At 38.6% G+C, this 27955-nt stretch overlaps 1 long non-coding RNA gene across 1 annotated transcript in view; it reads right to left on the bottom strand.

Moving 5' to 3' along the window:
* Positions 1-6887, bottom strand: part of LOC121137410 — a 30956-nt gene extending 24069 nt beyond the window's left edge. The window contains exons 1-2 of the long non-coding RNA XR_005874645.1: positions 6843-6887; positions 6414-6520 (exon numbers count right to left, since the gene is read on the bottom strand). This is a non-coding gene — a long non-coding RNA (uncharacterized LOC121137410). The remainder of the gene's footprint in view (positions 1-6413; positions 6521-6842) is intronic.
* Between the last annotated feature and the right edge of the window lie 21068 nt (positions 6888-27955).

The following is a 27955-nucleotide window of genomic DNA, read 5'->3' as shown; positions in this document are numbered from 1 at the left end:
AGGTTTGACTATCTTGTTGATTTTTCTCAAGGAAACAACTCTTTGTTACATTGATTTTTTTTATTGCTTTCCTAGTTTCTATTTTATTGATTTCAGCCCTCAATTTGATTATTTCCTGCTGTCTACTCTTCTGAGATGACTTTGCTTCTTTGTGTTCTAGAGATTTCAGTTGTGCTGTTAATTCTCTAGTGTGACTATTCTCCAGTTTCTTCATGTGGGTACTTAGTGCTATGAACTTTCCTCTTATCACTGCTTTCAAAGTGTCCCATAAGTTTGTGTATGCTGTGTCTTCATTCTCATTGAATTCTAGAAAATCGTTAGTTTATTTTTTTATTTCTTCTTTGATCCAGGAATGGTGCATTTGCACATTATTCAATTTCCATGAATTTGAAGGGTTTCTGAAGTTTGTGTTGTTGTTGAATTCTAACTTTAAAGCATGGTGGTATGGTAAGGTACATGGAGTTATTCTAATTTTTTAATCTCTTGAGGTTTGCTATGTTGCCAAGTATGTAGCTAATTTTTGAGAAGGTTCCATGTGGCGCTGAGAAGGTATACTCTTTTGTGTTTGGCTGGAATGTTCTATAGATATCTGTTAAAACAATTGGGTCATAACTTCTATTAGTTCCTTTGTTTCTTTGTTAAGTTTCTGTCTGGTGGTCCTGTCTAGTGGTGAGAGTGGTGTGTTGAAATCTCCCACTATAAATGTTTGAGGTTTTTTATGTAATTTGAACTTTAGTAATGTTTCTTTTACAAACATTAATTCCTTTGTATTTGGGGCATAGATGTTCAAAATTGAGACTTCATCTTGGTGTTTTTCTATTGTGATGAATATGAAATGACCTCCTTTATCTTTTTTGATTGATTTTAGTTTAAAGTTTAATTTGTTAGATATTAGGATTGCTACTCCTGCTTGTTTCTTGGGTCCATTTGATTGGAAAATCCTTTCCCAACCCTTAACTCTGAGGTTACATCTGTCTTTGAAGATGAAGTATGTTTTTTGTATGCAGTAGCAGGATGGATTCTGTCTTTGAATCCATTGTGTTAGCCTGTGTCTTTTGATGGGCAAGTTAAGATAATTAATATTGAGGAATATTAATGACCATTGATTTCTCATTCTTGTTTGTTTTGTGATGGTTGGTGATGGTGGAATTGTGTGTGGACTTCCTCCTGTTTTTTTTCTTTTGGCTGTTGGTAAACTGAGATTATCTATTGCCTATGCTTTTCTGGCTGTAGTCAACTTCGTTGGGTTGGAGTTTTCCTTCCAGAACTTTCTGTAGAGCTGGCTTAGTGGATATGTATTGCTTAAATCTGGTTTTGCTGTAGAATATCTTGTTTTCTCCATCTATAGTGATTGAAAGCTTTGCTGGCATCCCAGAGTGGGTAACGGAAAGGAGAAGGGCCTGAGTAGCCAAGCGTTCATCTCGTCTGCTTCCTGCCTGCAGATGTGACTTGAGCTGCCTCAGGCTCATGCCACCATAACTCCCCACCATGATGGCATATTCCTGTGTGCCAATAAACCTCCCCCCTTTATGTGTGTATGTGGCCAGCATTTGTCACAGCCACAAGGAGAGTCACTGATACAAACATCAGCAAATACCATCTTCTTGCTATGTCTTTCCATAGGAAAAAAGAAGCTGGGAGTGAGAGAGAACAGGTAAGACGGCTCTATCTATCATTTCATATGCATTAAACTTATCAGAGAGGCTCTAGCTCTCAAAGTTGCATTTACCAAAATAACTCCCAGATAACATTGGAAATAGCTTTCACGTTTTACATTGAGGCTGTGGGCACAACTCACTCAATAGTCTGAGTGAATATGCCCTAATTAAGAGCTAGGGGACCTCAGTGCCTTGCTCAATCAACATCAGAGATACCTCCTTCTGCAGCACATGTGAACAAATACAGAGACCCACATCCAGACGTTACTCAGTAAATGGGAGACCTTAAAACACTCATCCTTAAATGGGATGATTATATCAAATCCTTCACCTCAAGGCTCAGGAAACTCCACAGCAGAGGATGTGGAAAGATGGTAAGAGTCAGAGGGCATGGAGGACACCAGGAGAACAAGACCCTTAGAATCAACATGAGCAAAGCTCCTATGAATTCAGTGACCAAGACAGCATGAACGGAGCGTGGCCACACAGGTCACCAGGTCCTCACCTGATATGATTTCCAGTTTAGTGCTTTTATTGGAGTCCTCAGTGCTTGAATGAGTGGATCTGTGGTTCTTGTGCCTTTTCTTGGCTCTTTTTTCCTTCTGTGTGTTTGCCTTGTCCAATTTCAATGTTTGTTTTTGTTTTATCTTAGCATATTTTATTTTACCGTGTTTGATTTTGTTTCATTATTAATCCCTTAAAGGCTTGTTTGTTTTCAAGTGAGAGACAGAAAATCAGAGGATCTGGATAGGAGGGGTAGTAAGAGGAATGGGGAAGAGTAGAGGGAGGGGAGACCATAACCAGGATACTTTATATGATGAAAAATCCTGTAAATAAAAGTGAAAAGTGATTTTTACAGATATTTAAAATTCATGGAGAGTCTTTTCTGGATGGCCAAAGTGGGTCTTCAATTCAAGTGTTTGTGTGTGTGTGTGTGTGTGTGTGTGTGTGTGTGTGTGTTCTTATAAGAGAAAGCAGAGGATGATTCAACAAACACCGTAGTAATTGAAGTTTTTCAATACCAAGCTAATGAGTGTACACCCCTAGTAGTGGTTCTCCCTTCAGCCATCCTGGGCAGTGCAGTCCTGTCAGTACCTGGAATTTGTACATCTCTTATTCAGAACTATGAGACAATAAGTCTACATTTTTTGTGAGCCAAAAGTCTCTTTGTATCCAAGTTCTACGCCAAGCCAATTGAATGATGGAACCCTGCACTGAGTCCAAAGTGCCCAAGGTCCTGTCTCTGCCTCTGAATAAAGCCTGAAAACATGCATTTCCTATTCTAAATGCATTCTTAAATTAATGAGAGAGTCTTCATTGATAAGGACCAAAAATATCCCTGACCTTCCATGGTAATAATGCCTAATACCATATTTTATTTAAGCCCAAGACTACAAGATAAGGTATAGTCAGTGGTGATGTATGTTGGAGGTTGCCAGGTCCTGTAAATTTACTGTCATTTCTATCACAATTGGGAAAGAATTTTTAACCAATAGAGCAATAAGTATCTCCATATAATTATTTTGCACTGAAGATAATAATTGCAAATTACTCTATAGAGTAACATCAGAAATCTGGGTGGGTTTTTTTCTATTTTTAATTTCCCATAGTTTTTCTTTTCTGCTCTCATGCTGATCAATAGTGAATAAATCTAGCTTTGCCAAGTGAAATAAAGCAGTAGTCATAACTTTATGAGGAAATAGAAACACATCTAACCCCAATCTTTCCTTTTTAACCTGCCATCAGAGGAAATGCAAAAGGTCACCTCTTTACCCATATTTCTTAAGGAATTAGTCATATGTATTATTAAGTTGGCTCCATCCCCAAAGAATAGATGAGAGATGAACCACACTGAAGAAAAGCACATCATTACATTCAGAAAGCCATTTGCTTGCAACAGGAAATCAATGTAAAGCAGTCTTACAACATTGCATGACATTAAATGTCTATAAGCACTTTATTCTGCTTAAGTTGTGTGGTGTGTTCAGCCAACATTCTCCTTCTATAATCTCTCACAAGGAAAACTCATCTCCTTGCAAAACCATGGGGATCACTCTGAAAGTAATAGCTTTCTAAAACCCATCTCTATCCCTACAATCCCTCTGAGCTCCAGAAGCTGTGTGGTCCAATGGCTAAGTATGAATAGAAATGCTTGGGAGTCAGGATATATGTGTGCAACTCCCAGCCTCCACTCAGATGCCAAACTACTTGCCTTAAGTAAGCCTCACTTTATCATCATTAAGTCAAAGAAATCTACACTGCCCCAGGCCTGGCAACAACCACTGGATAAATGGGACAGTTACTTCATTATTATTATTAGGTCTTGACAAGTAGATGTCCCAGGAACGCCTTGAAGTTAAATTGTCTAAAATTGAATTCATTATTCATCCCAAATACTTGATTACTTTCTGTGACACTATCATACTACCAAGAATGATATTCAACACTATCATCCTACCAAGAATGTGATCCTTTGGGAGTTATGCCAATTTTCCTTTTCTCTAATCCCCTTCCTAGTAAGTTTTAGCTCTTTGAAGAACAATCTGTAAGTAAAATTATGTATATTTAATTGTACATTTACAAATACATATATAATTGCATATTTACATTATATATACATAAAATAATTGTGTGGATCATGTTAATTTACATATCTATCACCACACATGACTATCTACCTTTTTCATTATGCATGTTTTTAATTTATTGTGGAGAAAGTTACGATACACTGTCTTAGCAAATGTCAAGTATACAACATAGTGCTATTAACTATGGTCAGCGTGTCACGTTAGACAATCAGAACTTAATCAGTTTAGAAATGAAAGTTTGTGACACTTACCCAAGATCCCCCTGCATCAATTCTCTGGAAATAACCAAGTTTGGGCAGTGTTTTTTTTTACTTAAAGAAGTTGAAATTTTTCCTGTGCCTTTGTTTAAGATTGCACTGGTATTACACAAAAAAATGCAATGAAATATTATTCCACCAAGAAAATAAGTATTTCCATTGTCAGCAATATGGATGAACCTGGAGGATATTATACTACCAGAAATATGCCACAGTCACATTCTGTGTGGCAACACCTACATCGTTCTCCTTTATCTTTGTAATGACTCATCATCAGTACATCTTCATCCATCACTACTTTCGTGACCTAAATTCAGGTCATCATGACTTTAATACCTCAACCTTCCTATAATTGGTCCCTTGGGCTTTCATCTTTTGACCTCTCATTGCTGCCTAAGTTCTTCCAAACAGTGGATATGAAAGCGATGCTGAGAGCACTCAAGTATGTTCCCTAATAATTCATTCAAAGACATTTTTCATAAAAAAGAATATATAGATTATTTTTTAGTTTTCTGAAATTAAAATATAATGCAACACTTTCCCCCTTCATTTTCCTCCAACTCTTCTCATGTTGATCTTTGTAAACACATGGCCTCTATTTCTTTAATTGTTGTAATGCACAAACACTTGCATAACCAAACACACACACACACATACTCGCATGTGCATGCACACACACACGCACAGATGCACACAAACCCATATGCACACATACATATCTCTAGATGTATAAATGCAACCAACTCAGTCTGCATACATGTCAGAGAAGCTAGTCCCATAAAATCTCACCGTCACAGCTGCTTAAATAATACCTGAAGAATACCAGTACACTTTCTAACATGGAAAGGGGAACTCTCACATTGGGGAGGACCTCAACTCTGTCCAGTGAAATACAGACAACAAAAGAATGCTGGGAGCAGGAGCATATTCTCTTCCCACAAGAAAAGATCCACAATTGGTTATTAAATACCAAATGGGAAGTTCTGGACACAAAGAGAAGCTTGAGGACAGACAGCTCAGCAATTAAAGGCACACGCTGCTCTTCTGAAATCAAGCTCCCACCAGCCTGCCTAAGAAGGTTTTCCCTATAGTCTTCACAGGAGGCTCTCATACTAACTCAACTTGTGATAAATGTCATTAATAGGAAACATTTGATCCAGTAGGCTTTCTTGAAAATAAATATAATAATGTGCACACAGCCTACAAACCTACCTGGAAGTAAACAAGACAGATTATGAAGGAGAACAATATTAATATGTGCATATAGGTTTAATCTCAATGGTATTCTCACTTAAGATTTTACACTAATCACTCATTAATTCTAATAACTCTGATTAGTTTTGACAATGTTGTCTCATTTGTGCCTTTCTATCCAAGTTAAGCTTTGCGGGACTTTGTTTTATAAATAGCTAATACTGATCAACGACTTAAAATTCAAAGTTAACCTAAAAGGCTATTATCCTAGCTCCTTATCTGTTGCATCCTAGCTTTGAGTCTGTTGCTATGACAGAAAACAAAGAACTCTGACAGAAAGCAATGCAGAATAGAAAAGGGTTTATTCAGCTCATGTTTCTAGGCTATAGTCCATCACAGAAGACAAGTCTCGGTGGCAAGAGCTCAAAGCAGCTACGCACACTGTGTCCACAGTGAAGTAAGTGCATAGACCCTCTCTGGCTTAGCAGGTTAGTACTCCGCCATCTTCTCCACTCATATCACTCAGAGCTAAAACGGTGAAATGTTGCCACCCTGCATTCAGCTGAGGTCTTCCTACATCAATTAACAATCATGACAATCTACCACACACATGTACCCGGGTCAACTGTGCTAGTTAAGTTTTCTATTGCTGTGAAGAAACACCATGACCACAGCAACCCTTATCACAGCAATGCATTTAATTGGGGCTTACTTACATACTCAGAGGTTTTGTCCATTGTGATAATGGCAGGAAGCTGAGATTTCTATATCCAGATTGTCAAGCAGCAGGAAAAGATTGCCACAGTGGGCCAGGCTTCAGCATCTGAAACCGACAAGCCCAAGCCCATTGACACACTTCTTCCAACGAGGCTCCACCCACTCTAACAAGGTCATGTCTTCTAATAACGCCCCTCCCTGTGAGTCTATGAGACCAAGCTTCACTCAAACCATTACATTAGCCTTGTCTAGACAATGAATTACTAGGACATGCTCCAAGGTGATACTAGGTAGTATTACATTTAAAGTTGAGAATAACCAACACTGTCATTACAGGAATTATCAATAAAATCTGATTGTATATTCCTAAAAATAATGACATTTCCCTCTTTCAGAATATTTAAATTCAAAAGAGAGGAGTAGGATACCATAAACTCCTTCTCCATTCTTGACTGGCTGTTGACAAGCTCAGTCATGTACAGGCACAATGCAGACAACCACAGCAACTATGAAATCATAATTGCAATGGCTGCATCATGCCCAGAAGGTGCATTTTGTCACACTTCTCCCTGCCTACTTGCTTTTCCCCTTCTGTGTCAATATTCCCTGAGCCTTAGAAAAGGCGGTATAAGGTCTCGTTTAGGGCTGAACACTCAATCATAGCCTATTCAAAATGCCTGGAGCATACAACCATCTTTATACTCACATACATGCATTGAAAAGAGAGATTTCTCTGATTGAGTACGAATATAGCATTTGTCTAAGATGACGAGCATTGAGGTTTAGAAGGCAGGTTAACATCTGTCAGTTTAAACAAGAGTAATAAGTTGCCCCTAGGACATGTGATTACTAGAGCTGTGCATTTTTACTGAATTTACAGTACCTTACTTGAAGTCTCTCCTGAAGAGACATCAAATCCAAACAGAGGATAGTTGGTTTCCAATAACTGCAATGCCACTACTACACATAGTGTAGTATTACATATTTTTATGTGGGTACCCAGGTGATTTTATTATTAAGGATCTGTAATATAACTTGAGATAAAGTATTTTATCACCTCTAACTTTATCATTTTTGTCTGGGATTGTTTTGGCTATCCATGGTGTGTGTGTGTGTGTGTGTATGTGTGTGTGTGTGTGTGTGTGTGTGTGTGTGTGTGTTTCCATATGAACTCGAAAATGTTTTTCCTGTTTTGTCAAGAAGTCATTGCAGATACTGATTGGAATTTCTTCTGTAACTGCTATGGGTAGGATTGTGGTTTTCACAATATTCTTTCAATTCAAATTTTTGGAAAATATTTCCATGTTCTAGAGTCTTCCTCAGTTTCATTCTACAGACTTTTAAAGATTTCATGGTGAAAACAAGGAAGAAGAATTCTCATTTCTGTTGGACACAAAGGTTAAAGAAAGTGAAAATTGAAATCTGTCTTATGCTTAGTTAAAACAGAGGTATACCCATCAGGAAGTGGCATAATTCACTTATTAACTTTAAGATAGGCTGCAAATTTTTACACTTCAGTAGAAATTTGTGTGTCACTATTATTTTTATGTAGTACCATTTTCCATATAATACCTGACTTGGAGCAAAAATCTGTGTACATGGATGAATACACACAAATAGGGGACAAAAACTGAGTGGGGTCTTCATTTAGCAGTGTTCTTCCAAGCAGGAGTGATATATACCAGAGGAAAGTGATGAAATCTGCTTTCATGGGAATTATATTCCTATCAGGAGAAACAGTCTCTACCCAGTGCTTCTAGGTAAAATATGAAATAACCATTACATATGAAAAGAAAGTAAGATCATAAAGATATAGAAGGGCTAAATTACAAGAAAAATAGTAAAACTGATAATGTGGATATAGAAATTGGGAGGTTAGAGATGAAGTTACCATTTTGAGGTCTATAATTAGGGAAGGTCTACAATAAAGAAAACACCTAGGTAAATACCTATCTTAATCACTGTTCTATTTCTGTGAAGAGACACTTTGTCCAAGGCAAATTTTGTAAAAGAAAGAATTTAATTGGGGGCTTGCTTACAGTTATGGAGGTTCATTATCATCATGGCAGGGAGCATGACATCAGGCAGGTATGGGGCTGGAGAAGTACCTGAGAGCAAGATCCTGATCCACAAACAGAGAGAGAAAGAGGGAAGAAGAGAGAGAGGGGGAGGGGAAGAAATAAAGGAAGAGAGAGCAGAAAATAGGCCCTGGCTTGGGCTTTTGAAACCTCAAAGGCCACTCCCAGTGACACACTTCCTCTGACAAGGCCACACCTCCTAATACTTCTAATCCTTTTAAATACAGTCACTTCCTAGTGACCAGGCATTTTAATATATGAACCTATGGCGGTCATTCTTATTCAAAACAACCCAATACCTAAAAGAGGAATAAGTCACAATTATCTACAGGATAGCTAGGGGGTGAAGCATAAGCAAGAAATCTTGGAGTGATTTCATTTGAGCCTGAATCACTGAGCTTCCTATTACAGAATTGTTCAGCACTGACAGTGTGTAAGTGGCTACCACAACAATTTTCCATAGAAAAGTCTACTTTGTAACTATTACATAGCATCCGCAGATATGAGAGCTTTTACCATTCACATTTCACCACCGGCAAAGTGATTCTTGGGAATGTGTTAGTGACTATACCTATTTCCTGAAATAATCAAACCCTGTTAGATGTGTCCTATGGCTAACTAACAGTCACAACCATCTTCTTCTGTAGTACATATTTAATTATCAATGAACACACAGTGTGGCTTATCTGTATTAAGTGCTTAGAGAAGAAGCAATTTCAATAACATAGTAATGATGATTAATTTAATGACTCCTCCCAAAAGTTCAAAGCCAAATAAATACACATTCACCTGTTCTCATAAGGTAGAGCTGTAGTTTGCAAACAGCCATGGTTTGAATGTGGTTGAAACATCAGCCAAGACTTTGTGGGTTAAAAGGGAATCTGGGCAAGAGGCATTAGGAGATTGAAAACTTTTATTCATAAACAGGTTCTGTGGAAGGTGCTTAGAGTTAAAATAGGTCATTAGGGATCTGCTTCTGTCACTGAAGCCCTGCAGCGTTAGAAGTAGAGAAAAAGATACACAGAGAAAAACAGAGACAGAGACAGAGGAAGAGGAGGCAAGACTTGCATCTCCTACACTGTAAGCCTACCCTTTTTTCTTTACTATTGACCCATTCTGTGTTATTGTATTATTAGCAAAAGGAAAAGGACTAATGGTTTCAGTAAAAGATTTTTCCATTGCTTTTAGCACCTAAATGCTGCAAAAATTCAAAGGCAAAAGCATAATTAAACAACCCTTGTCAACTACCTATTCTAGAACACAACCAAATTAACTCTCCTCTTTGAAAAGACTAGCCAGCTCCCAGGGCACCAGGTATGTACATGGTGCAGACAAAATACACATATACATAAAAATAGATAAATAAATAAATGAAATACTAGCCATGTAGCAGATGCCAGAACCACATTTTCACAGCATGAGTGAACATCATCAATACTGGCTGCCATGAAAACAAGTCACATAAGTTCTTGGATCCCCAGAGCTTTCCACTGAGAACTATGTCTGATAAAGGTACTTGCTTCCTGGGAGATAAGTGGATTAACTGAGTTGCTTTAACGACTTGAGGGAAAGGAGGGAATCTGGAACAGTGTCACTACTGCTTTAGTAGTGTACTACATTAAACAAACAGGAGACTGTAGTGGCAGGTTATGTGGTGTGAAATACTAGACAGTCTACTTTCTAGCTGTGTGTCCTAGTTTCACTTCTGTTTCTGTGATCAAATACTCTGAAGACGTAGGGAAGAAGAGGGCTTGTTTCAGCCTGCAATTCTGGGCTACCGTCTCTCACTGTATAGAAGTCAAGGCAGACACTACAAAGAACTAGACACATTCATCCACAGTCAAGTACAGGGAGAGATGAGTGTTTACATCCTCCCCTGTAAGTAAGCAGCTCAGTCTCCCTGCTCTTGCACGGTGCAGGACACACTGTCTAAGGGGTAGAGCCACTCATAGAGGGATAAGTCTTCCTCCATCTATTAGTTAATTAAGGTCATTTCCCACATGATGTCTACAAGTAAACCCAACACTGATAATGGCTCATTAAAATTTTCTTCCCAGGTGATACAAGGTAGTGTCAAGCTGACAATTAAAACTTACCATCACATTTTATAATTTAGAAAAGTCATTTAATACTTCACTGTCCCCACTTTCTCTGTGATAATATAAGAATAATATAACTTCCAATTTCACAGTGTTCTTATTAGTATAAAATAATTGAATATATACATGTATATAATGATTAGGTCACCAACCAATGAACAATGAATACTGTGTTTTTGACAATATTAAAATTGCTATGATGTGTCACTTAGACTTATTTAAAGTTGTTTCTTTTAGTTTTTGATTAAAAAAATGCATGAACACTGATTGCTTTTAGACTTTTTTGGCTGTTATCAAAAGTAAAGGTATTTAGAGAAATATTGTGTCTCATTATCATCTAACAAATTGAAAGCATATTCTTAACAGTTCAGCATTGTATTAAATTATTTAGTTACGTTGCTGTAAACCTCCCTCTAGTCATTACTGACATGGAAATTCAAGTGGATTTAATTTTACTTTCCCCTTCTGCAATTACCCTAATCTTACAAAATAGGTGTTTTGAGTATTCACTCATGTTTGACAGTAAAAAACCCTAGTAATTTATAAACATCTATGCAACACATATTCTTCCTTATTACAGTATACTTTGGGGCTTTTGCTTAACTGCATAGAAGGGAAAAGAAATTGAACTTACAGCTGTAATTAGTTATGCTGAATATAATGGATATTGGCAGTGAACATCTTTTCTACATCATTGTGCCAACTCCACATCCAAAGAACCAAGGACCCAAGAAAAACCACAAACAGTAGTTTAAATGGTTGATTTGCTTTATTTTGCTTTACATAAAGTATTGTCTTTATGCTTACTCGAATCACAGAGTTTCCAGAAGCCTAAGTTGCTATATAATAAGCTTGACTGACATACTTAGCAGAGTTGGTAAGACAGGACGGATGTTGCTAGTACCACTCCTGATCTTGCTTGACAACAAGGAGCATGTGGGCTTTATCCCATGTTCTTAATAATAAAGCCCAGAGTCAGATATTGGGGTTCAAGTTGAAGATAAGAAAGGCAAAGCAGCCAGCCACTAGCTCTTACCTCTACCTCGACTGAAATGGAGAGACCCTGCCTCCACAAATTCTCAGACTGCAATCCCCTGTCTCCTCCCACCGAGTATTCCTTTCTCTGCCCAGCCATATCACTCCTGTTTCCACCTCTCTAGTCCTGGGATTAAAGGCGTGGGCTCTGCTTCTATTTTAGACTGATTCACTCTCATGTAGCCCTGGATGGCCTTGAACTCAAGGAGATCCATCTGCTTCTGTCTCCTGAGTCCTGGGATTAGAGGTGTGTGCCACCACTTCCATCATTGTTAGATCATAAACAGCATATCACCACAGCTATGAGCTTTGAATGGAAAGGGTCCTGAAAATATGCCTAACAGGTGCAACATGCCTTGACATGCCCATGTAGCAACAATATATTAAGGAGTTCTGATATTTTAAGAATTTCAATTACCACAGTGATCTGTTTAAAAAGTAATACTACTACTATTTAAACTCAAAGCAAAGCAAATCTGACAGTTTTTCCTCACTATACAGATAAAGCATTTCTAACTAAAATTTATCTCTTAAGTTAAAAACACGAATCAGGAATCACCAATCAAAATTGCTATTGAAAATAAACCACTTCAAAAACGCATCATATTGCTTACTGTTCTGTTGCTGTGATAAAACACCAAGATCAAGGCAACTTATAGAATAAAGAGTTTCATTTTGCTTAGACCTCCAGAGAGGTGAGAGGCCTTCTTGGTGGGGAGGCAGGCAGCCGATAACAAGCATGGTGGAGAGCAGGGAGCTGAGAGCTCAAGGCACAACCTGCACAAGGCAAAGAAAGCAAACAGGAAGTAGGGAAAGGCTGTCCAATCTCAAGGCCCAATCCCAATGGCATACTTCCTCCATCGAGGCCACAGAATCTCAGCCCCCAGAACAATGCCACCAACTAGAACCCAAGAGTTCAAATGCCTGAGCCCATGGAGACATTTCTTAGTCAAACTATCACATGTTTGAGGGAAGGTGTCAAAGTGAAAGTATGTTTTGTTGCATAAGAGATATTTTGTATTCAAGAGAGTATAAAGTCTAAAACCTTTATTCTACCCTGTTTCGGATCCATATTTTAAATATTCTTAAAGCATGTGCCTCCCCCCCCAAAAAAAAGTTCATCTTAAATTTTCTGCAGAATCTATTTAGAGCAATGTTATTCAAATTCCCTTCCTTCTTTCAAAAGTTGATATGAACCCAAGTTGTAAAGATGTATGTGGAAAGTTCCCACCTATGACCTCAGCAATTGATTTCCATTATCAGGAAAAAATAATCCTCAAGTCAGGGTGATGGAGGTTTCCTCCCCAGTCTAGTACTTTATAAATGATACTACTGGACTTGCTGTTCCATCAGAGTTTGACTCTGTGTTAGTAAATTCCTGGAATTACAACAAAACACCACAGGTATGTTAATTTTAAAACAGCAAAAGATTTAATTTTACACTTTCAGATATTTTACTCCATGAGCATTAGCTGGCTTTGCTGAGGCAACACATCATGACAGTAGCCCATGAGATGGGCCCAACACCTGAGATGGAAGGAGAAAGAGAAATAGACCACTGTCCTTGGCTAGAAGTGCCACACATTAGAGTTTTGTCCACCTGACGGCCAGTCTTTTAATCTGTGGGTATTTAGAAGATAGCCCAAGTGGCGATTAAGTTCTAAAGTCCTGTGTCTTTGAAGAGAGCATGCAACGGTGATGTACCAGCCCAGCATCTCAGAGATTCCCTGTGACAATGTTTTCATTCTCAATGTGAAAAGTTTCACAAAAAAAAACCATTCTAAAAAGGCTGTTTACAGCTAGTGATTTCATCTCTAGTAGAAGATACTGAGACATTTACAGCCTTGTACCCAAAATGGGGATCAACATACAGTGTTTCTAAAGTCTGAGGAAACTGACCACAACAAACACTTGACAAATTCCTGGCTTTCCATGGGATACTTCGCAGGAAGATATGCTTTTGCATTTGGAAGTCTAAGAAGCAAATAAAGTAGAATTGAAAAGATGAAAAGATTTCAATGTCCACACTAAGTTAAAAAAAATTCTGTAAGAAGAACTGTTCCCAGGGATTTGGAGAAATACTGAAGTATGATTTTTTTTCCTGCACATCGATTTTCCAAGTTACCAAGGGACTGGTAGTGACTTCTTCCCCTGAGACCCAGTCTCAGAATAGTCCAGGGTCAGGGTCCCTCCAGAAGCATACACTTTATTTTAACTGTCATTTTCCTCCTCCATTCTCCCTTCCAAGTCAACTGTTTTATTCATTACCTCATTTTGGTGCAAAAAGCTGTTTTTGTGTTCATTCCTGAAAACATCCCCACCTCCAATTCCTCTGGGTCATGTTCTAGATATTTGTGGAACAAACTTGGGAACTCTGGGACTTTTTCTCTCAATAGCCCAAGACTTATGAATGGAAGTCTGCCAATCCCATGTACACTGTGTACCTCCAAAGCATGGTGATTTTCAAATTCATAATGAAATGAACCCTCCATCCTTCTTCATTGTATTATTACTGATTGCACCTAAAAGAATGGAGCACTCTGCAGAGTGTTAATTATATAATCTGGAAAAGAAACCCGTGTTGTGGACAGATGGTTCCCTCCAAACCCATACTTTGAAGTCCTTAGCTGTAATGAAACCACATGTGGATACCTAATGCTTTTAGAGGTAGCCAAGGTTTAAAAAACAATCATAAGGGTAGAGGCCTAATCTAAAAGAGTTTGATCTCCATGTAAGAAGGGACCAGGAGTCACTCCTTTATCCTCATGCACAGAGAAAAATCCAAAGAGGAAAACAGCAAGAAGAGGAACAACCAACCTGAGCAAGTGGTGATACCAAACCAGGACCCCTGAACGTGGGTGTCAGATGGGGAGCTATGGGGCTGCTGGCAGTGAAACCAGTATTTATCCCTAGTGCATGAATGGACTTTGGGAACCCATTCCCTATGGAGGGATACTCTCTCAGCCTAGATACACCAGGCAGGGACTACCTGGCCCCAATGATGTGACAGACTTTGAAGATCCTCCATGGGATGCCTCAGCCTCCATGAGGAGTGGATGGGGGAGTGGAATGGGGGAAAATGAGAGGATGTGAGGGAGAGGGAACTGGGATTAGTATGTAAAATAAGATTGTTTTTAATTTAAATAGAAATTAATTTTACAAAAAAAATAAAAGAGGAACTTCTACAAGCCAGCAAAGGGCCCTCCATCAACATGAGAACTTGAGAGTGCTTTGGCATTGTACTGTTCACTAGAATTAGAATCATCTAGGAAACACATCTCTGTGTATACCCATTTGCAGCCAGGTTGAAATAAGGAAGGAAGGTGGCAACATTTCATGGGAAAGGTTCTAGCATGAATACAAAGGAAGAAAAGAAGGAACCAGCTAGACAATAGCATTCATTTCTCTGCAGTTCCTGTCTACGGACATGGTGTAACCAGCTCTCTCATGCTCCTACCATGATCTTCCCTATTGTGACCAACTATAATCTTAAACTCTAAATGAACTAAGCCTTCTCTCCCTGATGGGGAAAGTCTTTCTGTGTATATGTTTTGTCTGATTGCTTGATAAATAAACCAGTGTTGGCCAATAGGGAAGCAGGATGGGTAGAACTAGGAGTCAAGGATTCTGCAAAATGTAGTCAAAAGTGGAGAGTCACCATGTGATCCCAGGAGGAGAGGATTCGTCAGGATGGTGTCCTCAGAAAGATAAGTCCTTGTAAAAATATATATTAATAATTATGGGTTAATAATTAAGTCAGAGCTAGTCATTAAGAAACCATAGCAAATGGCTAACAGCTTCATAATTAATATAGCGTCTTGCGAGTTCGTTTGGGACTGACACAGCTCTGGGACCATGCTGAGGGGAAGAATGCACGTTACACCTCCCTTCCTTCCTTAATTTTCTATTTGGGGGTATTTTCTTAAAGCAATGAGAAAATATCCAATACAGACATGAAGTTTCTGCAACTGTGTGGAAATGCTTCCTTTTACTAAACTCTCGAAGCCTGTGCTGTTTTGTTCTACCAACCCAAGATGACTAATATAATTGGATAAAATTCCAAAAATCACTAATACAATCTAGTGAACATCTAAAATTTTGTAGCCTACAGACTGGATTTCTTTTACCTTGTTCTGATCAAACAATATTACCAAATCAGAGAGGAACTAGATAATCCAGTTATTTCAACCCAGACACTTCTGTAAGTTAGCTGACACAATATTAAAAATATTGATTCTTTTACTTTAGTTTATTACACAATAAACTGCCTGTACCAACTTGACTCTAGTCATTTAACATGTGTACTACTAGAATTCAAACAAGAAAACAGACATAGGTCCTGCAACAAAAATGTTTACCACTTTGAAAGATGAGAGACTTAGCCATAACTTCATGTCTTCATACTCAAGTTCAAAAAGGTCTGATAATTCACATCATTTTCCATGCTTATGGTACCAGGCTGATGCAGTAGGGAAAAAAGGAAAATTGGATAACAGCTGCTCACCTCATAAAATGCACAGACATATACCATCTTGACAGGCTTATTCTTCAGGAGTACACTGAGATCATATATATATATATATATATATATATATATATATATATATATATATATGCATCTTAAGAGAATCTAAGAGCAAGTGACAAAAATGCCAACAGAAGTAAATGATGGATTTATGAGGAAAACTGAAAACAGCAAATGTCTACAGCTTCACGAAAATTAAAAAAAGATTGGTGAATGTAGCAACAGAAGCAAACTCAGAGAGACGTGATGTCTATAACCTCAGAGCCTGAGACATATGCAATGTCATGAGAATGAGGCTAGCCTAGATTTAATAGTGAAATCGTGACCTGAAGTAAGATAAAACTCAAAAGTTTAGTCAATGAACTGTGGGAATGATCCTTCAAAATTCAAGGCTTTAAAGAGCACAGAAAACAAATTTTTAACAATGCTCTGTAAGTTAGCAGGCACAGTTCGGTGATAGGTTACCCATCCATTCACAGGTCTCATGTTGCAAAGGACCTATGTGGGAAGGAACAACCATATGTCTTACGCAGTTCAAGAAAGACTTTGGTTGAGAAAGTTGGCAAGGTACATTGTCTTGAGAATTCTAATGGCCATGCCCTGAATGTAGCTACCTGGATTTGGCATCTCTTCTTAGCAAATGCAAGGCCAAACAAAGAATTTCTCTCAGTTGCAAGGCATCTGTAACATTTCAAATTGTAGGATTATTTAGCCCCATAAAGCAATCTCCTTGCTACTCGATTTAGGGGAAAGTGAAGGGTTATGTTTATCCATTCAGTGCTGAAAGCAACCCCATCAGAGTCCCGGCTCACTTACTACACTTACTACACCTAACGATAAAGTGGACATATCTTTTTTTTTTTTTTTTTTGGCTTTTCGAGACAGGGTTTCTCTGTATTGTTTTCGAGGCTGTCGGTCCAGCCTGGCCTCGAACTCACAGAGATCCGCCTGCCTCTGCCTCCCGAGTGCTGGGATTAAAGGCGTGCGCCACCACGGCCAGGCTAAAGTGGACATATCTTAAGAAACATTGCAATGAATTAGAATTTTCTCGGTCTGAAATCTGTATTGCACAAATTTAAATTAAGTCTGCAGGAAAATTGAATCAATAATAAAATCAAAAATATTGTAAGTATAATAATGAAGAAAGTATAATAAAAGTATTTGAGATTTTAAAGTATTCCTATCAAATGATTTCAGTAGCACTCAGACATTACAGCATTCTGATGGAGCATTTATTTCTTCCTAGAATGAGCTCATTTCCAAACATGCTTCAGAGAGAAAATAAAATGGAGATAGCCAAAAAGCACATTGCCTTTAGCCCCAAGCTAACCCGGGGCTTAATGCATAAACCATGCTGTGCCAAACAGCAGAAACAAGACAGTCTACATTGGTGCTGTACTTAATACATCTTAAACATATGAACTGACTCATTTATGCATGCCGTTTACTGTTAATATCAGTTGTGTATCCTGATCTCCAAACACAAGACAAATACCATAGCAACCACACAGTTTCTCCGTGTGCTGTTCTCCAGGGTCTCCGTTGGTCCACAGAAGACAATCCTTCGATTTAAAAACTCCCCTATCTTACCGGGTCAGTTTCCTGGGCGACCACCCAAAAGAATGCTTTGATCTAAAAGTAATACTGCAGCTTTAAAAATTGAAGAATAAGAAAAAGAATTGATCAACATGGAGCCTTTGATGCCAGTGAATGCTTTCGGATACCCCCCGAAACAAGAATGAGAGGCCAAGTTTTCAGAAAAAAAAAAAAGCTGTATGAAAGAATTTAGATGAAAGATCTTTCCAAAGTCTGCGTTAGGCTAGTAAATATATCTCTATGTTAAATTGTTGATTGCAGAAATAAAGTTGTTAAAATACAAGTATTATAATAGAAAAGACTATGCAGAGCATAATTTTTCAGCCATTGTGGATGATTTATTAATTTTGAATTGAAAGCACTCATTTCATTAAAGGATTACTAAACACAAGCTAGGCCTCAGAAAAATCTGAACATTGAACTCTGGAGTTGATTCGATGACCATGACCCATACACTCAATAGGTAAACAGGAAGTAAATAAAGCCTGGAGTTCTAGATCACCCTTGACTTTACAGTGAGTTCATGACCAATGTGACTAATCGAAACTGTCTCATGGAACCTAAGTGATAAAGCAGCAATAAATAAATTGGTTTTGCTTTTATTGGTTTTAAACTATATCTATATCTAAATATTCAAGAATTTTCCACAGATGTAGGATTTCAATTAGAATTTTAAATCTGCATCAAGTTATTTTTAAAGACAGTTCTTATGCCATCATATTGTGCTCTCTCTCTCTCTCTCAGAAAGATTATGATGAGAAGACATGCTTTTCCAATTCTTACTTTATGATTTATTGTCATTTGGGGTAAGTTAGGTAGTCTTTCTCATTATCCTACCTGGAAGTTGAGCATGTGGGAGACCACATCTCAGAGTTGGTAACAGGGTTGAGTGTGATACTGCAGGAAGACAGAGCACAACAGAACTTGAGAACTCTGGGTCCTATGGCAATGGATTTCCCACATATGCAGTATTTGGATTACAGGGACTGCGGAGTTGTGTGTGAACCTGTTAGAAACTGACAGTTTTAACCCTAACCTCTGGGTGACCCTGGACCTCAACTAGAGTTTACAACCATTGCTTTAGACACAAGCTTCTTGGGTTTGAATCTCAGTCTTGTTCTTGGTAGCTTTGAACCCATGAGGAAGTTTCTAAATTTCAGGAATCTATATAATGGTTTCAGAGAGTGTGATAAATGTTCTGTTAGTAAAGTCCTTAGGACACTATCACTTCTTGTTAATCATCTCAGTAAGTGTAAGTTACTAGTATCATAATTTTACTTTATTATGACAACATAATGTCAAAGGGAATCTGGTAATAACATTTGAGAAATTATACTCAAAGTAAGAAAAATAATTGAAAGCCTGTAGCTACTAATAGAAACTTGTGCATTTTATAAAGACCTACAGGATTCATTTTAATCCAAAAATTTTAAATGATAATATTAATAGAGATGTTAATGCAGAAGGAAAACACCCCAGGAGTCCACCACCATGCAAAGAACTGTTGGCAAGTAATGACTAATTTTTTTAATTTATTTTTCATTAAAATAAATTACACCATTTCCCCTTTCTCTTTCTTCCCTCTAGACCCTCCCATGTCCCATCTCACCCTACCTCATTCCTGTCTCACTCTCTAAGCAAGCATTAGTTGCCTGTGAGACCAGCCCCTAGCATGCTTATTGTTATTGTCATCATTCTTGTCTAATTTAATGGCCATTTTTAAGAGACATAGTCTCTTAAAATCAGACTCCCTGATTCTCTAGTACTTATAACGTGTTTCTTTGTCCTCTTCAGCCATGTTCCATGAGTGTTAGGCACTTGAGTTATGGTGTAAATTTATCCGCTGGGACTGGGATCACCGCCATCCATTAATTTCTGCATAGTATCCAGTTTGAGGTTGTTATACTGGTCTCCACTGGCTATAGACAAAAGCTTCTTAGACTAGGGATACTGAAAGTGTAACAAATTAGTCATGGCTAGTAAGGTCATGTATTGTAGCCTCTCCTAGAAATGAGCTCTCTGGTTGGTCATCCAAATCAAAGTGTTCAGCACTGAAGACATATACATACAACAACAACAAAAAAATGAACTCAATATAATAATAATAAAGGAGGCCAACTATTTGAGAGGGAGACACGACATGGGAAAATGTGGGAGTTATTGGAATGAGGGGGTGCATGAGAGGTTGGAGAGAAGACAGTCAAGAGTAAAAAAAATCATATTTTAATGCAAGATATGTTAAATAATGAATAAATAATAAAAGTCTTGATTCCAAGAACTCACGTGGCCTTTTCGCTAGGCAATCCGATTTTGTGGAGTTGGGCATGGTAAACATAAAATTGACTCATCATAATCCTTCATGTGGTTTTAACATTCAAGGATTAGAAAATTCCATCTACTTCTTTATCTTACTGTCAACTAAATGCTCACACATCTTACACTTAACAACTGACTGTGTGTGTGCTCGTCATTTGTATCTTAAAATCTTCAAGGGGAAATGTGCCAAAATGCATGTGGCCTGACATTTAGTTCTTTAATGCTGTGATTTCTAAAAAGTGATTGAAGAGGCGGAAAGATTCTAAGAGCCAGAGGATCGAGGACATAGCTGTGGGACTGTGTCTCCTAGTAACATCAGAAGCTATTTCCATAAAGTCTCCCCAACAAGGCCACGCAAACGTGAGCTGTTCAGAGGAAGCCAGCGAGCATGGCAAGAACTGAAGGCAACTGAGTAAAGTTGGCACTGGGGGAGGAGATGCTCCCCAGGGAGTAGCACCCCAACGGTCAGCCCTGAAAACACACATACAAGTAACATTATATGGACCGAACCTATTGTAGACATAGGAATATGTATTACATGCAAACACATATATGCATTCATAGCAATTGATGAAAAAGAGAGGCTATGGATTTGGAGGAGTAGGGAGAGGTATTTGGGAGGGCTTAGAGGAAGGGAAGGGAAGGGAGAAACACTGCAGCCAAATTAAAACCTCAAAAATAAGCAAAGAAAATGACTGAGGGATGAGAACTATGGTTATCTGTGGGGACAGATTCAGAATGTAGTTTGGGACTAAGACAGTTTCACGAAGCAGCAACCGTAGCTTCTCCTCCACGATCCATGACTTCTCCAGCCACGGGGAGTTGTCTGAAGTTTCCCTTACTAGACATGCTTTCTCTCTGATGGAATGGTCCTGAAGTCCTACTAGAGAGATGTACATTTCTTTTTAAAAGATGCCATGAATCTGAGAGGTTGGGAGTGGGGGGAAGGAGAAAGGGAAAAGTTATGTAGATACATTATAACTTCAAAACACAGAATCACAGAATTTGATTACTAAAAATATGACTGGGGAGAAAGCTGCACAGAATGGAAATGAAGACGACTGTGGCTGCGTGGGGTGATTGTGAATTCCACGGAGCGTATAGGCTTTGCAACCCAAAGCCCCAGAACTTCACGGCAATTCAACCACCCCCATCCGGAAGCAGGTGACAGCTACCTAGTATTGTCACTTGCCAGTTACTGTGCTGATAAGGCTTTGCCATGATTATCTCTTTCCCTTCATAATGGCAAGTTCAAGTCCACAGTGCCTGCCAACCTCTGCGGGAAGATTGTGGACTCAGTCCGGCTCCCCTTTCTTTGACTGTCTAAGCCACACCTTTCTGAAGGCTTCTCCCATTTTTATCTAGATGTTTTCAAACGAATTATCCTTAAATTGCTCAGAAAGTCTTCACAGCACCCTTCAAAACTCTAACGTCTTCAGCTGCTCTTCATTTTAAATCCTGACTGTTGACAGGTTTTCAGTCCCGCCCCATCCTGGAGCTGTTTAGACTCTGGCCTTCTCCCGTTTCCATGTCTTGCCAAGCAGCACTGGTGAAATTTTGTTCATTCCATAATCTTTCCTATTTTCATATTTTATGTGGCCCGCTGAATTTAATTAGGATTACTTAGGTTACGTGTGTGTGGGGGGCAACATGTGTATCGTACCTCTGAGACACAATGACCCCCGTTTCCTCCGCAGTCCTAAGATGCCCATAGCTCCTTAGGAGAGGAGGGGCGTTCTGAAGCCTCTCTTGTCCATAATGGCCCGCTGATGATTTCAGTCTTGAGCCACTGCCGTCATGAACTCATAGGTGCGAGGGCGATGTCATGTCCAGAAAATTGCATTTCCCAGCATTCCTCCCCATCCTCTGACTCTTACCTTATTTCCACCCCTATTCCAGGATGCTTCCTGAGCCTTGGGATAGAGGCCATGGTAATATAAGGGGCAGAGGACAGGACAATACAGGGATACAGGACATGGAAATATAGGTCAACCCATTTGTAAGAAGGTGACAGTTTATAATAGATGTGAAATCTGAACACTCATTATTTTTGTCAGCATGTGGCTTAGATTTTGTTACTTGGAAACATGACATAACTCACATCATATATAATCATATTATCATAATATCACATATGAATGCATCAGTCCAAACTAAAGGCACTTTACTATTAAGATCGTGGCTTACATCACTCAGTAGCTTCTAGAAGCATAGAACAATTAAGTCAATTAAGCAAACTAGATACTTAAGTGTGACTGCAAGTCCATATGAATACAGTCCAAAACTCAAGCACAAAAAGCATCTAGATCATGTTGTGAATTCTGTAAGAATCTATGGGAGTGTCTTCATTCTGGTATTGCAAACACGTTTTGTCTTGAAAGGATGGTAGTCAGACCAAAGGTGAGTTCTAGTCTGAATATTTAAAGATACTACTCACTGAGTCAAATTTTCATCCTTGTGTTTAAACTCCATTTTAATGCATTACCTGTTTCCAGCATTACTTTCTCACATGGAAATGCTATTAAGAGTCCTTTAGAAAGATTCCCTAAAATCATATCTTTAAAGCATGTGGATCACTTTAAAGGGTCTAGATCTAGAAAATTCTGAGAACGACAAGCTAGCTAAACATAAACTATACTAACACCAAGTACAGGACCTAATTTCAAAATATCCTATAACATAATTGAAGCCACAATTACCTGATTTCGAGATGAACAGTTGGAGGTATTCATTTTTCCAGCATATCGAATAATTTTTACCTAAGAAAATAGTCCCTTTACATTTCCAACAGCAGTTTTGATGGATAGGAACAAGAAGCATTTGCACTATAATTTTTCAGTGCTTTATAATAAAGTGAATGTTTTTCTAAATGTCATAGTTTAAATTTCATGGGGCGTGAAATCTCCTTTGAAATGAAGTTTAAAGCCTTTTTCAAATAAGGAGACTAATCTTACAGTCAAAAACACTTCATATTCCCAGACATTATTAACCTTGGAGTACGGCTTGCAAAAAATGATCACACTTCCTGACACATTAAGATTAAATTTGCCTTTATATAATTATGTTAAAGAATATATTTAAATGATAAGATTGCAAGAGAAATGTGAACAATAGTAAAATTCCCATTTTCTACTAATACATGTAGCCACTGTCATTGTATGGCAATGCTAATATATTTGAGTAACTTTCTACTAAAGAGAACTCTATCTGGAGCCTGATCATCGGGCTTACTGTCAAAAAATGCTAATACTGGACAATAATCTAAAAAGAGATGACACTAAATCCATTCTACTTTCAAATGTGAGAAGTCACATAATTGTAATTGTTTTTAATTAGTGCAAAAGCCTATTCACACAATCGGTTTTATTTTGGTCCATCTCAAAATGTTTTAGAAGACACAGCAGTCATACTCTGAGCAGCTGATTTTATTACTTTGTTTTTCATTCCAAATGGATGTGCATGAAGTGTTTGCATGAAAATTTCACGGCGATTGCCCATTTTTTCTATATGCGAAAAACACTTCCAATAAGAAATGCAACAACGGAGTAATACTCCTGCCCCGCACAAGTAGTTGAAAACATCGAGATAATACAAAGTATTATGGATCTTTTCCGTTTTTAATCCCCTACAATGAAACTAATAGTAATTTCCAATCCCATGATCCTCGTGTTTTAAAATATGAACAGAGATGTTAGCCATTTCGAAAAATCACGAAATGCGGCTCATCAACTTTGCACTCTCCCGTAAGCCAGAGGACTCAGGTCCTTGTAGGTTACTGAATATTCCACTGAATACTGCAGACTTCGACCTCTCTGACTATGGACTTTCCAACTCTAAATGCTCTTGTAGGTAATCTGGCAATTATCAACTCTTCTGGGGCTTTGTCTCCACCTGGTGGTCGGTTACGGGAATGGCTGACCAACCGCTCCTATGTTACAGGACAGATGTGTGTGGGCGTGGCCTCCAGTTTCTTTACACTTGGGATTTACCTGTTCCATATGTAAGGGCCATAACCTAGTTTAATTTATGAAAATAACCCCTTTTTTACACAGAAGCACATCCCCCTCCAAATATTATTTGGTTCTTTGTTCTCCATGTTGCCACTTTGCCTGAAACAATCTCATTCTCCATCTCTCAAACTCCCCAACTTTCATTTGAAAACCAAGTTGGACACGATAACAAAGCTGGAATGTTACCGAATGCATATTGATGTCAGAGGACAACATGAAGAAGTTATCTCCTTGCAGGGAGCCCAGGGAATCGAACACAGCTGGTCAGACTTGGTGGTGAGCTCCTTCGCCCATTGAATTATATCATGTCCCAGCCCCCAGACCTTGGAAAAGTTCTGGCTGTCTCTTCACACAATATCACCCAGGATTCAGTGATGGAACCTGAGATTCAAAGGTGCTTTGTCCTTTGTTTCTCTGCAATTCAAATTGCAGTTCCATTAAATGGAATTTTATGGACAATGTGTGTATGTGTGCAAACTAGCTTTATTTTCTCAGTGTTCAATGCATATCTTTCATTAGAAAAAGGGTCTCCAGATTCCAAAGAACCCACCTAAATAACCTGTGTTTAATTCAGATAATTCTCGTGGTAAAGTTTGGTCTTTATTCTTGGTTTAGCTTGTCCCTCGGTAGATTTTGTTTACTCCTCTGAGCAAGCCATAACAAAAAATGCCTGTGCTGATTCATTTCTCCCGAAGATACACTGGGAAAATGTTTAACGTATCAATATGTATTGAAAACATGGGTCATTCACAAGGAACTTAGTAACAGCATACCTCTGCTCAGGCCAGGCTGGACCCATGACTGACAGCATATGTGCTTTGATGAAAGCTCATACAACAGGCTGGCAGCTTGCTAATCATTTGAAATGCAAACAACATGTACAGCTAAATCTTTGCAGAAAAATAACTTGAGTTCCATCATCTGAATTTAAGTGAGTGTCTTGAGGTTCTTTGATAAAACTGAAATTATCGTAGAAGAAAACTATGCTCAGTCTCTCACATATCAAACTGTGATATCCAAAGTGGATGATACATTAGGGTAGAAAAAAACAATTATACTATTCAAAATAAAACAACTTCCCTGTTTAAAAAAAGAGTAAGTACACAGGATCATAACAATTGCTTCTTTTAAATTATGCACAAACACACATTATTTATATATTCCAGAACCTTACTGTGTGGCAGGTAGAGTAACAAAGCCAGTTTTTCAGGAAGAAAAAACCACATGACTATCAAACAGTATGCACCCAGATTATTTTAATCCTTCCTTTCCCCTTTAGTGACACTGTTACTGGATAGAAGATAATGAAGTAGCCTTGAGAGCTGTGAGTCATCTGCTGCTATTTGGAACCACTGAGACACACAACACAAAATACACAGCAACTGGCAGGCGGTTGAGAGTGCCTCACAGAAACCCTGATGTTCGTTTTTAACAAAGACAAGCTGACTCCTGGGTCTGTAGTGTTTATGGCTCAGAAGGAGCTGCGTAAGCAGCTACGGTCACTCGACTACCTTAGAAAGTGTACAAACGAGTCATATTGGTGACCTGTTGAATGACACCATTGAGGTGCACCCTACAGAGGCGTGTGTCCACCACATGTGTGTCACATACGCTTTATGCTCAGCAAATTTTAAATGTGTCTCTGGGGTGTAAGGGCTGTGAGTCAGACCTTACAACCATGAGGTGTTCAAATTTTCCATCCCACACCATGGTCCCTGAAAAGACAGAGGTGTGCTTTTTGATGACCGCTGCCTACCAAGTGCCTATTAAATCTATTACTAAATGCTGCTCTATGATCAGAAAGCTGGGTTTAACTGCAGACCGTCACTAAGAGACTGGATCGAATTCATCGATGCCAGACAGCCACCTCCGAGGTGCCGTCACTTGCTCATCTGTATAGTGAAGGCGCCTGTATTGGATCTTTATCACATTTTTTTTCATTTGTTGTAAAATTTGGAGGAAACAGAAACTGTTAATAGGGCACTCTTGTGAACAGACTGAGTTTCTGCAACACAATTTTACCTTTGCAGACTAGAGAGGGCTGTTCACCTAATGCTTAAGTCTCTCGAGTATGTGAATAGTGCAAAAACCAAACAGGGTGTCAAGAACACATCTCAAAATATTCTGCTTAATATTGTGTCTATTTCAGGATCCTAAAAAATATGCATACTAATTAATAGAACCAACTAACAGACCTGTGAGAGGCTTAAAAGCCATGACAGCCAAATGTGATTGGGACCTCATTAAGACTAAGATTATGCATTGATGAGCATGAGAGATGCTCTCATTGGCAATGGCACGCAATTTCATTTCTACGGGAACTTACCTTCGCTGCTAAGGAATTACTTGGGTAACATCTCTTTCCACAAAGTAATTACCTGTTATGTTTTGACGTGGATGACACTTGTAAATGGCAAAGTTTTAAGGTGCTACAAATGCATAAATCACTGTCAAATAGTCATGATTACATAATGTGGAGTATTTTTATACCAGCATCACCAGCATCGAGAAATACTGAACAAGTTACATGGCTGAAAGGATCACGTAAGTGCCTTTTAGTAAGGACAGCTTCCTTGTTGAAAATAATAGCCCAATTGCCAATCCACAAAGAACTAAGAACTGAGTAAAATAAGGTACTAAGTGAGGAGGACATTAGAGATTGAGCAACAGGTAATTGCATTTAAAGCTGAGCAGCCATGTGTTCTTTGATAAAACTGAAATTATCGTAGAAGAAAACCATGCTCAGTCTCTCACATATCAAACTGTGATATCCAAAGTGGATGATACATTAGGGTAATGTGTATATATTGGCTTAGGACATCAATGTGTATGACCAGAATAGCATAATATAGTACACATAGAAAATATTTTAAACATACTATCACTATGAAAAGAATATGATTCATTTCCTGATACATTTTAATATTATTTGGCATTTCCAAAATGCATACTGCTTATTGCAAAGGAAGATGCTGAAGAAATATGCTAAGGGACTCTGATCTGATCTGTCTTCTCTCACGTACACTTGCACACACTTTCACACACACATGGATGGAGAATTGGGGTCCGAGATCCACTTACCACCTTTTTCCCCCCACAGGGGGGCTCAATGGACAAAAAGCGCCCACTTTTCCTATCTAAAACTACTTTCTATGAACTCTGTCCACAGGGGTAGGTTGATGTGAATTGTAGGAACAAGCTGTCAAGTTTAGAATACCACTGTTTTCTAAATAATTAATGTTCTCCTCCCACTCAGAATTAAGAGACTGTTGGTATGGAAACTTTGGTGTGTGTGATCAGATCCTGGCTTTACACATTTGGTGGTCCTCATGTGATCAGAGAAGCTGTGAGCACAGTCTGAAGAGATGCTGAGGTCTCTCTCGATGGGCAGAAAGTCAGCACAAGCATTCAGAGTTGGAAGATGGAGGACAAAGGCAAACCTAAACCGGAGATGAAAAACGGGAAGAGCAAGCAGACAGAAATTGAAAATAGAGGAGAGAAAGGAAGAGAAAGAGGTGGAGAAAAATGAACTTTTGCACAGCGTGGAACATTTCCCTTTGAGCTGCAAGTTGGGAAGCAAAAAGGAAGAAGAATTTTTAAGGCACCACCATGTTCAGATGGAATGTACATTGCTACAAGAAACCCGCTGAAATGCCTATGCTGCAAAATTCTACAGCAAAAAACAAGCAACAACTACTGCCATCTGCACACACTGTGTATGAGGTCCCGGAGGCAGTATGCAGGCATGTTTTCTGCTTCCCAAGCTCTGAAATAAAACTATAATGTAGTAATTTATACTCTCTTCACAGACAGAGACCCAAAGGGCCTCCAAAGGACCCCACCACTTACAGGAGTTGCCAGAAGCAACGCTAGTCTTAAGTG

The sequence above is a fragment of the Mesocricetus auratus genome, unplaced genomic scaffold, assembly GCF_017639785.1.
Source record: "Mesocricetus auratus isolate SY011 unplaced genomic scaffold, BCM_Maur_2.0 Super-Scaffold_2245, whole genome shotgun sequence".
NCBI classification, from domain to species: Eukaryota; Metazoa; Chordata; class Mammalia; order Rodentia; family Cricetidae; genus Mesocricetus; species Mesocricetus auratus.
Note: the sequence above shows the minus strand (reverse complement) of the source record. Positions and strands in the feature narration are given on the sequence as shown.